At 31.1% G+C, this 12,637-nt stretch overlaps 1 protein-coding gene across 1 annotated transcript in view; it reads right to left on the bottom strand.

The window, feature by feature from the left end:
* CadN2 (Cadherin-N2) overlaps positions 1-12,637 on the bottom strand; it is a 421,364-nt gene that overhangs the window by 15,095 nt on the left and 393,632 nt on the right. The window lies entirely within an intron of this gene.

The raw sequence follows: 12,637 nt of genomic DNA, 5'->3' as shown, positions 1-12,637 counted from the left end.
TTTATTCGTTGAATTGCCTGAAGCACTTTTAAGTGTTTTTTTGCTTTATTTTCAAATTTCTGCAGACACACGCCCACGATTGATGTGTGGAAATATGTATGTGATGAAAAGTTCATGTAAGTAAATAAAAAAATATGTTATGTTTGAAATAATATTTGTTTGTGAGAAATGTGCCGAATTTTGATGAGAATAAAGATTTAACAGAGAATTTTAATTTGTAAGACTTTTGAAAGCGTTTAAGTTATTTATACAATTTGTTTATTAAGATTCATATAAAAACGCTTACGTGTTAACGGAATGACGAAATATTTAATAATTTAATGACTAGTTTGTTCTGGAATATATAATACTAAATATGTGCTAAAGTGTTTCTTCGATTGAGCAGAGAACAATCGGTCAAAAATTTGTAGAATGTAGTCCAACACAGTTCACGGTGGTTTTGAATCAATGTTAAATGGAGGTTTTCACGACTTTGCAAAATTTTGTAGCTATGAAAATTCTCTACAAGATTGACTTTGGCGGTATTTTCGTAGGTTTTACCATTTTTGAGATATTGAAGTTTAAATTTGGACAATGCACTGACTGTATCCCCTCCATATAAAACAATGTCATGAAGGGTGCGCCTTAACTAACTTTTAATTAAAACCGCTTAAACAGGGAAAGTTTTTGTGAATTCTGAAACAACAATGTTCATAGATGAGAAAAATCCAAAAACAAGAAAAAATCTATGTCGGGATTTTTAAATAAATCGCGGTCAAAATTTACATTTTAGGTGTTTTTTAGGTTTTCATGATTTTGCTTGGAAACCGCAAGTCCAATCGAAATGGAGCTTAAGAAAATGTTGGAGCTGTTTAAATTCTCTACAGGATTGACGTTTATGATTTGTTCTCAGGCTGTACCATTTTTGAGATAAAGAAGCTCAGTTTACATTTTTAGGTTTTTTGTAACGGTTTCGCTTGAATACCTGAATACCAATTTCAACTTTTATATTTCAAAAGTTGTAAAACCTACAAAAATATCGTTAATAATCTGTAGAGAATTTTGATAGCTACAACATCTTCTTTAATCCCATTTCGATAGGTCTTGCGGTTTCTAAGCAAAATCGCAAAAACCTAAACAACCCCTAAAACTATGAACTTGAATCGCGATTTATTTAAGAAGCGCCACGGCGATTTTTTTATTTTTTTGATTTTTCCCATCTATGAACATTGTAGTTTCAGAATCCCAGGTGTAAGCACTTTCCACTTAAATTTGATTCAAGAGCACCGTGAGTTTGTTCATAAGCAGGGCAGGGGAATCGAGTCAATGTTGGTTAGACTGTTGTTGATATTTTTGGTTAGACTCAAGCTCAATTTTTTTCTTTACTTTGATTCCGCAGTCGATAATTTTCAATGCCACTTAAGACAATAAGATATCCATCTAATGCCAAAAATAATTGAAATAATTTTGTAATTAAATTTGCCTTGAGGTTTAATTATTATGAATAAATTAATTGAAATTAATATCACCTTTTCAATACAATCTCCTTAGGTAATTATAGCTTATTTAATTTAATTAGTTAGAACCTTTCATAAATAATGACATTTGACCTAATAAGACAACAATAAATAAAAATTCACAGCATGAGCCTGACTGCCCCGGCTGAGGTTTGAACCTGGCTTCTCTTCAACAGGCGGACAATGTTGACGACGTCTTAGCATTCTAAGCCACTGTCAATCTATCAAAACATCCGAACTGGAAAGCATTACGATTCATAAAAGAAACAAGTAAGAACGGCGTTAAGTTCGGCCGGGCCGAACTTGTTATACCCTCCACCACAAGTTGTATTGAAGTAAAATGGAATAATTAGTTTCCTTTCGTGTATGAAGAAGACTTAATACTAAATTTCAGCAATTTCGGTAAAACAATGTGAGGCACCGTTCTCAAAGAAGACTAAATACCAAATTTCCTATATTTCGGTAAGAGAATGTGGCTAAAACTTAAAAAAATACCGAAAATCAAGAAGTACGCTTCTATGGGGATATAGGAAGACGTGGACCTATACTGATAATACTCTTCTGGATTATTTTATAACTCTTGGAAGACTAAATAATGAAGCCAAAACCTTAAAATTACCGAAAATCGGGAGGTACCGTTCTGTGGGGGCTATATCAAAACGTGGACCGATATATCCCATTTTCAATACCAACCATTCTGCAAGTAATAAAAACTTATGCACCAAATATTGACTCTCTATCTTTGAAATTGCGAGCTGTATCTTGATTTCAACAGACAGACGGACGGTTATATCGACATAGAATTTTATGCTGATCAATAATGCATATACTTTACAGGGTCTCCGACGAATATTTCGATGTGTTAAAAACGGAATGACAAGTTTAATTATACCCTCCATATGGTGGAGGGTATAAAAACCATTCGAGTGTACATGTGTATACATTGAGAAATAATTCTAAACAAGCACTGGGTGGACTTGATAAAAAGGGCTTCAAAACTACTTAATATCTGCAAGTTCGGATAATGTCCGCATAAATAGAAGTTGTCAAACACGACATCTGTCCAGCACCACATCTGATATGCATGAGGAGTTGAGTAACTATCAGCGACACGGTGGAGCCATATTGGTTGGATATTTGTGGAATTCGCTAGATATCAGGGATCAACATAAAGTCACTTGTCTCTATAAGCTACTTGAGCACATGCAAGTGTTTTTGGCTATTATGCTTTTTAATACAAGTGTCTGCTTGCATTCGTGTATTTTTTCACCATCACAAAAAATACTTGCGATGCCATCGTATTTTGCACTGTATACAAAACACCTTAGTGCTAACCAATCGTAGACAAAATTGCCAAGTGGCTCAACAAGTGGAAGCACATACAACAGTACAAAGATTGTCATGTTCTATGTTTCTAATATTATGTGTACTTTTGTATATTCCTTACATTAGGCAATTTTTCTAACGTTTACAAATCCTAGCCATTGCTGGAAAATGAAAATACATCGCTTCTATATCTTATAATTAAAAATCAATTTTTAATTTAACTTTATAGTTACATACATACAGTCATATAGGAAAAACTTAAAATAATTTATTGCTATAAAACATATCATTAAGATGTTAGATTAGATAAAAAACATAGCAAAATATATGCATATTCCATGAACACAAAAAATCATTTTCAAAGATCACAAAAATGCAAAAATAAAAATAATAAGTGTCTTAAGCAAGTGTCGTACATACTTAGCAAGTGTCGTAAACACTTAGCAAATGTTTTCTACATCTTTTTTGTGATCTTGCCTCTCACTTTCTCGGTGAGCATAAGACAATCGGTTCGTTTATATGGGTTGAAAACAACACTTAATGTAATTGAGTACACAAAACGACTTGGCAAATCATATGCGAGTGTCTAAATGTATCCATTTTTTTATAATTGAATTTTTGAGTGGCAGGTGATACTTATGTATATATGACCGTTGTCCTCCATGACACCAAAATTATTCGAAGCGATTATAATGCCCAAATGGGAAAAGAACATACATACGTTTGGTCCAACAGTCTGAAAATTCAGTCTCCATAATGTAACATCTGACAACGGAATGAGGCTGATAAACTTCGCAGCAGCCAAAAAAATATGGTAGTTAGCAGCATCAGATTAAAGCATTTCGATATTCTGAAAACAAGAAACCAAATTTATCACATTGTGATTGTTGGAAGACATTAATCGAGTGTGTTGGATGTTCCGGGGAAAAAACATGGACTACCTTGTTGAAGCAAAGGCACGTAACCGCCTAAACGTAGCAAATAAAGTACGAGCATTCACAACCCGGAAGTTTTACGCCGGTAACCTGCAACACAACATATAGTCACTGCATATTACACGCAACTAATCCAATCGCTTAGTGTACTCCTCGTCCCTATAACTTATCCGTACAATGGCAAAGTATTGCCCACTCAATGCAAAAAGATCGTTAATTTTAATTTCTGGAAAATAAGTAAAAATGTATCAGTCGCTGTGTGAATCTGAAACTATGAACAGATGGAATACCGGCTACAAAACCGAATAAATAAAAACGTTCTGGTAATAAATATAATTTAGTTTAAAGCGCAGTAATGTTAAACTTTTGCGGAGACGGTACCTGTAAACATGAAGCAGCATAGTCCATTTTGCAATGGATCTTATTTTGAGGGTCACTTCGTTCGAAAGTTATGGTGCCCATAAGCTATTTTAGTTGGTTAACGTAACAGTTAGAGCTTTGTATAGGAAATCGCTGTATACAAGACTACAAAATGTCCAAAGAATCCTCGAACAGTCCTTAAATTGCCCTTATGTACCTGAAGATGTTGCCATAAGTTTTCTCTTGGAACGTTTGGAAGTAATTTTGTGATATATGAAGGAGTGGATCGATATAAAATATATTGGGTTCGATCTATGTCCAGAAGAAAGTTTTGACCGAATCGATTACTCTCTTCGAGAGATATCATAAGCATCATTTTAGAGAACTTGAACTTTGAACTTTTATGGCGGTGGTACCGATATGACTTAAGTTTAATTTGGAAAAAATAATTAGGAGATCCAAAACTTGGACCAAATCGGTTGATCCGTTTGAGAGTTATCATAAGCTTCAACCTGCCAGACAAACAGAGATACAAACGGACGGAAGGTTCTAAGTAATTCCAGCTTGTCTGAAACGAATACAGTACAAACATATGTGAAGTCTAAGATGATTATATCGATGAGGCGCGAAGGACTCTATATACATTTTATCCAACAGACGTTTTTCATGCACTTCCATTCCCACAATACTGAACTCGTATAGGTCGAATACGGAATTGGCATTTGATAGTGGAATGATATGGCATGAATAAGTAATTAAGATTTCATTGGAAGTTTCTGCAAAAAAACATTTTTGAAAATTTCTCATATATTTTACTTGCAAAAGTTCATTTTTTCCGTTAGCGAGATGCATTTATCGCTACTTTCCTGGTGTCTATATATGGGGACTGGGACTTAACTTGAATCGATCTTAATTATGGCTGCATTGTTGTTAAACATTACAAACGTCTCTCAAAAATTTTAAACATTGCACTGGACCCTCTTTAGGTCAGAATCCATTCATTTTTTAAGTTTTGGCCAATTTTTCGTAAAACGTTTGCACTTACGTGGTGCAAGTAAAAACGGTTAGGAAAAAAGGAAAATACCTGAAATTCGGTAAAAAAAAGTCAATCGTTGAAAAAAGTCTTGAAAGTCTATTCTGATTTCACTTTCATAAAATAACTCACTTTATATTCACCAAAGTAGATTAGTATGTCATTGAGCTTTAGACCGGCATCTGTTTCAGAACATTAAGTCTTTGCAATTTCTACTTCAAGAGCCTACAGGTGACTTACCGATATTTTGACATGAACAAGCTCTATTGTAGCTTATGTATTTTATTTGTTTTGTAGTTTAAAATAGTCGTAAATTAAGTTTACTTTTGTTTGACTTTAATGCAGTTGACCTGATTGTTTGTTTGATTGCTATTTGTTGTTTTGTTTATTTTGTATGGCTTATCTTTGTAGCTATTGAAAGTTTGTACGTGTTTGTCGTTTGTTCGTTTGTTTATTAATGTTAGATAGAACCTGTTAGACCTGGATAAAGTTGAACTTTGATAAAAAATTGTTTTGTTCTTCTCTCATTTTAAACTTTTCTAGCTAACACTATTATATTGTTTGAGAATTGTGCGAGTACTTTGCACTTTTATTTTGCTATTGTTGTCGTTGACATTAAGTTAAACTCTTAAAGTGTCAATATAATGGGATACACAGGACGAAAAAAAAAACATGAATAAATATGAGTTTTGCAATATAATGCAAAACCTGCAATAATGTCAGGAAATATAGAGTGAATCCGAATGGAGCAAGGGTGAATTAATAATTATTACTATTACAATTATTAATATAGTAAGTGCAATTATAATTTTTATAATTACAAATATTTTTTTATTTTTTTGTTATAATTATATGCATGTTTATTATTTTAATTATTATAAGTTTTAAATCATTTAAATTAAACATTTTGTTATTACTTTAATTACAATTTTTACCAATATTTCTATTGTTATTATTATTATTATTATTATTATTATTATTATTATTATTATTATTATTATTATTATTATTATTATTATTATTATTATTATTATTATTATTATTATTATTATTATTATTATTATTATTATTATTATTATTATTATTATTATTATAATTATTATTATTATTATTATAATTATTATTATCATTATTATTATTATTATTATTATTATTATTATTATTATTATTATTATTATTATTATTATTATTATTATTATTATTATTATTATAATTATTATTATTATTATTATAATTATTATTATCATTATTATTATTATTATTATTATTATTATTATTATTATTATTATTATTATTATTATTATTATTGTTGTTATTTTTATTATTATTATTATTATTATTATTATTATTATTATTATTGTTATTTTTATTATTATTATTATTATTATTATTATTATTATTATTATTATTATTATTATTATTATTATTATTATTATTCTTAATATTATTATAGTTAAGAACGTAGTCGACACTGCCGACCAATTATAATTGTTCGAATCAGCATATTACTTCTGCACGCGCCCGACTCATACCATCATCAAAAGCATAGTTCCATTCACCTTTAGTTACGACCAGCTAAAACCACTGACCACTGACCAGCATTGCACGCGCATCCGGCCCAATTACACTATTCCCTGATCATGCATTTCCCACGACTCAAAATATATGCAATACCATCGATTGGGAGTTCTGTTGAAGACATTAATCGAATACAGAAGGCAGTCTTAGTTACGCAGTCGATTGTAAACGTTGTCTTATAATTAAAGTGTCAAGTAATTCAAAGTAATAATATAAGTGTCAAGTAAATTAATAAAGTGAATTAAAAGTGATAACTTCATTGTTTTACTAATAGAAACAGGCACCGTGGTTTGCCTTTGAAATATATTTTTTTAATTTAACTGGACTGGAAATCCTTAACTTTATTATTATTATTATTATTATTATTATTATTGTTATTATTATTATTATTATTATTATTATTATTATTATTATTATTAATATTATTATTATTATTATTATTATTATTATTATTATTATTATTATTATTATTATTATTATTATTATTATTATTATTATTATTATTATTATTATTATTATTATTATTATTATTATTATTATTATTATTATTATTATTATTATTATTATTATTATTATTATTATTATTATTATTATTATTATTATTATTATTATTATTATTATTATTATTATTATTATTATTATTATTATTATTATTATTATTATTATTATTATTATTATTATTATTATTATTATTATTATTATTATTATTATTATTATTATTATTATTATTATTATTATTATTATTATTATTATTATTATTATTATTATTATTATTATTATTATTATTATTATTAATATTATTACACTGTGCAACTTAACAACTTCTAATTTTCTGAAAGTACATACTGAGGCTACAAAAACCCTAATTAGGTTTCGTGTTGTTAGATCGGGTTTGAATTTTATAGTCTCATCTAAACCTGGCTAAAACGACACTTTTTTTCCATTTATCGAGGCTTTATCTCAGAAACTAAAAGGAATTTTACTTCACGGTCTTCAGCGACATTATAGCCCGAAAGTAGAAGAACTTACGTGTCAAACGGATGAACTAGGAAAAACTGCATCTAGCGCATCAACATCGATAAAATATATCGACGTTTACATAATAATTGGAATTATGGTCAGTAGCAGCTAAATTGTTGGGAGTTGGACCAAGAAACTTTTCACAAAAATTTTCCAAACAATGTGTTCGCCAATTTTTCAGAACATTCTGAAACTCTAAAATACATATTTCATATTGTTTAGGCTGTATTTCATATCATACCTTCTACAAAACACATTTCAAGCTACGTTCACACAGACTGTTTATTTTCATATTTGAGATTTCAATATATTTATAAAATTTCCTTTAAAAAATGTGCTAGCATTAGCGTGATAGAGGCATTTTAAAAGAATGGAATGTTCTGAAGAGTTGTGAACTGCGTTCCAGCGGATATTTCTTTCAAAGAAAAGTTAGCGAAAAATATAACAGTTTTGGAGATATGGTGCGAAATACACGAAATAAAGGGATTTTTAGATATATTATCCATTTTGAGGCAACAATGCAGTTTTTCGAGTTTTTTTTTTCTCCAAATAATTTCTTCATGCTCTATCTACAAGTTTGCTTCAGAGGTTTAAACAAGATTCGAATTGGTTTCAGAGATATTGCCTCGATTTACTCTAAAAAGACAATATTTAGCCATGTTTAGATGAGGCCATAAAATCTAAACCCGATCTAAGAACACAAAACCAAAATACGGTTTTTGTCGATTGGGTCTATACTTTCATAAAATCCACAGTTGAAGCTGTTTGCACAAAATTATCTTGAATATGTTGCACAGTGTTATTATACCCTCAGCATTTATGCTAACAGGTGTATATATACTTTCATACGGGCAAAATGTGCCTCATCGAAAGAATGGTTCCAATATGAACTCTACCGGTCCACTCCTTCGGGTACCTCCCACACAAAATGGCGGAAAAGTTTAGTTCAGGGCCTGCCCTCGAATCGTTTTCATTTTTGTTGTAACAATTTGTACAAGTTTCATTAGGGGCGAGTCCATACTTCCTGAGAAAATAGCTTGAAAGATGCAAAAAGCCCCTATAACACGGTATGTAGAGGTTGGAGCGCAAGATAACTCTCGAATGGATCTGCCGGTTCCATCCAAATGTGGCTTTAGTAATATTTTGTCCCAATTTAGTTTAAGTTCGAAGAAAAGCCATATCGGTCCACTCCTTCAGGTACCTCCCACACAAAAGTTCAAAAATGTTCTGGAAAATTGTGCGCACGATAACTCTTGAAGGGAGTGACCGATTTGATCTATACTTTGCATTTCCTGATAAATTTACAAGATATAGGTCAGGTTCGAATATGTACTACATTTGTCCACTCCTTCGGATACCTCTCACACAAAAGTTCGTATAAGTTCACTTTAGGACCAGCTCTCAAATCACTTTGAGTTTTGTTGAAGCAACTTTCATTCGCTGCTACGCTACGACGGTAAAAGTTTAGGGGCAAGTCCATACTTCTTGTTTAATTAGCCCGAAAGGAATAAAAACCCTTATGGCATCATACGTTGTAATTGGAGTGCGCGATAACTCTCGAACTGATCAACCAATTTGGTCCAAAATTTGGTCTTCGTCATATTTTGTCCAAACTTAGTTTCAGTTCGAAGATGGGCAATACCGGTCCACAACTTTCGTTACTCCCCCAATATATAAAAACAGGAGAACAGGCAACCAATGGGGTCTAAACTTTGGATCTCCTAATATTTTGTCCAAATTAAATTTAACTTCTAAAATGACCCATATCGGTCCTCTCCTTAGGGTACATCCCACAAAAGTTCAACATTTGTGTCTAAGTGCAGTTTAGGGTCTGTTCGAAGATCCTCTGGAAATGTATACCGATGATGTTATTCGATGACCCACAGAAATAACTAGTGGTCGCGATATCTATTGAAAAGATATGATTCCCAAAATAAGATCCACTTCGATAATGTATTATGTCGGTCCATTCCTTCAAGTACCTCCTACGCAACACTTGAACTTTAATCCAAATTAACATTTTTTGTCGGCAAGTTCAAATGTCCAAAAACTGCCACCAAATTCTGAAAAGACCCTAAATATATTCGATCTGTCCCAAGATGAAAGTTTCAATTCACATAGGTTGAGAGTATAGCTCTGTCGGTATAGCCAACTGATACTTTTTTTGCTTGTTACTATTATTATTTTTTTATAGTTATTGTTAATAATATAATAAATATTATAATTTATATTACTATTATTATTTAAGTTAATATTATTATAATAAATTTATTAATAATTATAATATTTTGTTAATTATTTTCTTAACAAGGTTTTTATCAACTTTTTTGTTACCTAAAATTTATTTAAATTTATTTAAATCTTACTTCTATCTTCATGTAACATATTTGTTGTAGTGTTTTCGTATATATGTTTTGTTTTCTCGCGTTTCAATTTTTCTAAGTAATTTCCACTTTTAGACGTTCTCTTTCAATATAAACATATTTTTTCTCTCAGTATATTTTCAACCACAAAGTGCTTCATAATTCCTCAAGCATTTCCACAGCTCTTGTATTCATTCATTCATTTATCCTAACATTCATTCGTTCATTCATTCTTGTCTTAAGATGATTTTTGTGTGAACAGTGTTCTATGGTGATGGCTTTCCTTCGTTTTTGTTGTCGTTGCTGTATTATTATTTGCTTTGGCAGTTATTATTTTTACCAAAAAAAGAACTTGAAAGTTATTTTAGAAGTTTTAGTGCTTTTAATTGTCACCAACAATAACAAAAACAAAACACGTTGTTGTTGGTGTTCTTGCCATGTTAGTGCATCTAACAACAAAGAATTATTTCATTGTAATGACAAAAGTTTTAAGAGGTTTTTAAGTAGTACTCTCTGCCTTTTTTTGTTTGTTTGAAAATCTGACAAAGATTTTTTTTCGAGTATTTTGTGTTATGGCTCTTGAAGTATAAATGCATGGTGTAGATGTTGGTGTTGTTGACATTGTCGTTGTTTTTTTTTAAGTTAAGTGTAAACAAATTTGTCAATGTTGGATTAGCAATTGTTGTCAATGTTGTTGATTCAATAAAATCTCTTAAATGTTGTAAATAATTTAACTAGATTTCTGCTAGATATATTTTTTCATTGTTTATTGGATTTTGTAGACATAAAACAATACCACCATTTGTTCAACACAATAAAATGATAATCCTCTTAACAAACAATGAAAGCATTCATTTGCAAATATGTATGCGTGTGTAAGCATGTTGACATTTTTATTGTCCATTTAGTGGGTTTAATCACTTGGCGCCATGGGTATTTTAATATGGGTGAAGGCGAAGTTAGTATGAGTTTTAAACCAAGGATGTAGATCAAAAATAAGTGAGTATTATCGAACGTAAGATAGAAACTATTTCTAGGAACATCCCTGACAGGAGAAAGGATTTGTTTTCATATCGAAGAGTACAGATTTTTTTATTTGCTCTTTGAAAAAACCTTTAGTCAGAAGTAGCTGACTGTGTTGTAGTTATAACCCTTGCACTGAATCTTTGTTGGACCACATCTATAAATTTCGCTATTAACCAGATACAAATTACTGTGGAAATAAAAATTGCCCACTTTGCAAACTTGTATTTTTGGTTTGCCATTGTCAACTCTGTGTCTCTTGAAGTAGTCATTTTAGACCCCACGTGTGTACGTTAAAACCAAGTCGGTTTGAGGGTATTCTGCGTCGATCTAGCTATGTCTTCCTGTCGCTCTGACTGACTATCGTTTTCTACCACAAAAAATAACAAAATTGTGCTTACACTGTGCTACACTGAAAATGCAAACAACTTCTAATCAACATTTTCTGAAAGCACGTATTGAGACTACAAACACCCTAGTTGGGTTTCTTGTTGTTAGACAGGGTTTGGATTTTATAGCAGCATCTTTTTCCACTAATCAGGTCTTTATCTTAGAAACTTATAAAAAATTTTTCTTTGTGGTCTTCAGCAATATTGTAGCCCTAAATTAGTAGAACGCGTCAATGAGGAAGAATAAGAAACACTGCATCCAGCGCATAAAAATCGATAAAATATATGAAAGTTTACATAATTTCTGGACTTATGGTCAGAGCAGCTAAACTATTGAGAGTTGAACCAAGTAAAGCAATTCTTCAGAACACTCTGAAACTCTAAAATACTTATTTCGGTATTTCATATCATACTTTCTACAAAATTTATTTCAAACAATGTTCACACAGACTGTTTATTTCCATATTTGGGATTTCAATGCATTGTTTATATATTTATACATGGGTGCCGCCGTGTTGCAATGCTATGTACACCCGCCTTGCACGCTGAAGGTCGTGGGTTCGATTCCGCGGCCAAGCAACATCAAACAATTTTCAACGGTGAAAAAATACAACTCAGTAATGTTGGCGACATTTCCTGAGTATTTCAGCCATGTAAAACTTCTCTTCAAGTGGTGCCTTAAGACTCGGCAATAAACTGTAGGTCCCATATCATTGAGCTAATATGAATCGGGGTGCACTCATTGATATGAGAGAAGTCACCCTTGTCCCGTATGGGATGTTTGTGCTTCAGTTATATAGTATATTTATATATTTACTTACATAGCTGGCCCATTACACTATGCAACACAGAAAATGCAAACAACTTCTAGTATGCATTTTTTGAAAGTACATATTTAGACTATAAAAACCCTAGTAGGGGTTTGTCCTGTCAGATCCAGTTCGGATTTTATGGCCTCATCTAAACCGGGTTAAATCTACACTTTTTTGCATTTATCAGGCCTCTATCTCAGAAACGAATAGGAATTTGACCTTGCTGTCTTTAGCAATACTGTAGCCCTAACCTAGTAGAACTTATCTTTTAAAAAAACCACATAAGAAAAACTCCATCTAGG

Source organism: Musca autumnalis, unplaced genomic scaffold (genome assembly GCF_047663935.1).
Source record: "Musca autumnalis isolate F117 unplaced genomic scaffold, ASM4766393v1 scaffold_2, whole genome shotgun sequence".
Lineage (NCBI taxonomy): Eukaryota > Metazoa > Arthropoda > Insecta > Diptera > Muscidae > Musca > Musca autumnalis.
This window is presented reverse-complemented; position numbering and strand designations above follow the sequence as displayed.